This window comes from Etheostoma spectabile, chromosome 18 (genome assembly GCF_008692095.1).
Source record: "Etheostoma spectabile isolate EspeVRDwgs_2016 chromosome 18, UIUC_Espe_1.0, whole genome shotgun sequence".
Taxonomy (NCBI): domain Eukaryota; kingdom Metazoa; phylum Chordata; class Actinopteri; order Perciformes; family Percidae; genus Etheostoma; species Etheostoma spectabile.
In genome coordinates, this window is record NC_045750.1 from 13,981,311 (window position 1) to 13,983,110 (window position 1,800).

Below are 1,800 nucleotides of genomic sequence, written 5' to 3' on the forward strand. Positions count from 1 at the left end.
AGAGAGAGAGAGAGAGAGAGAGAGAGGTAAAGAGTATACCACACCAGCTGGCCAAATGGTAGTGTGTGTGCTGTCATGTTAGAATAGTTAGCCTTTGATAGCGATTGCTGCAGCGGTCAAGGGGCAAATCACTTGTGATTTTCAATGCTGGGAATATGACGTGTGTAGCGCATGTGTGTTCTTTAATGTGAATGTGTGTGCATGAGAGCAATAAGGTTACATGCATTTTATGTAATGTGTATATAGGATGTATATGTTCCCATCTGCTCCTGCAGGATCGTTGATGTTACTGCCCCCATCCACTCTAAACATTAATGAGATATCCTAAGGGTTGAACACCAGGAATTGAGATCCTTGTAGATATTTCACAGGAATTATTTCCCAAATTTGTTCCCATTTTCTGGAATGAATACCAGCTTGATCCTATTTTTTTTAGCATGTGTGTTCATAACCTGCTGACTATGTTTATTCTGAAGAAAACACCCTCTCCAGGCCTCATTGCCACTACCAGTAACTGTCGTAGATCTAGTACAACCATGAATGCTGTGATTGCAGTAAACCTGCAATGAGTTCTACTAATTTTTTTATCATGCCAAAATGGCAGTTAACAATGACGCTGTGTGGCAAAAAAATATGTTTAGACAACAGAGGAGCAGAAGTAAACTGTGTAAATGTAAACCATGCAGATTTTCATATATGCAGAGCTATAGGGCCGATTAGTGGCAATGGACAGACGTAATCCTGGGAAAACAGTGTTATGTCTGGGAAGTAATATTAAAAGTAATTCTATAATCACTGGAAAGCAGTCAGCAATAGATCTCACATGTTTTGTGAAGTTAAAGTTCTTCTTTCAAAAATCAATGGTTCCTAGACCAGACTGGATACCTCTCGTAATGGTAAATCATATAGGCCTACATGTTAGTTGATCCTTAAAATCATTATCATACTTACAGAAAACCACCAATCAAGGTAAATTGTGACAGTGTGTTGGTGATTTAAGGTGGATTGTTCCTAACTACAGATCTAGATTTTAACACGGGCTAGTAAAGTAGCTACATATTACTTTAAAATTGAACTTCAGTAGGCCTAAATGTACTTTCCACCACTCGATTTGTGTTGGCACTTTGTTATCGTAATCAGAATCAGAATCAGAATCAGCTTTATTTGCCAGGCATGAGGACACACACGAGGAATTTTTCTTTGGAGCATCGTTACTCACAATGTAGTTACACATACAAAAACAACCAAAAGAAAATATACACACTAATATATACACAATATATACATACTCTAAACCAGGGATCTTCAACAGGGGGTCCGGGACCCCTAGAGGGGTCCTCAGAGTTTGCGCTGGTGGGCCGGTAAAGAGTGTGTCTTATTTCAAGATTTATAATAAGTCAGAACCCATACATTAATCTGAATGCAAACATTTCAATAGCAAATATGAATTGGCCTATTTGTGAAAACATATTGACACATTGATGATAAGCTTCCTATAAGTAACCTAGCCACTATAGAGTTAAACTTAAGGTGTCACTGTGTCTTCCAGATGGACGTTTAACATTAAAACTTCATGCATAAATAATAGCCATTTCTTTTCATCCATTTTACCTACTTTAATATGCAACTCAATTGTATATATGTATATATATATATATATATATATATATATATATAGAGAGAGAGAGAAATATATGAGGTAGGGGGCCCCTACTCGGTCTTTCTTTCAGCTTAGGGGTCCCTGGCCTAGAAGATGTTGAAGACCCCTGCTCTAAACAGAAACAATATAGAGGCATGAGT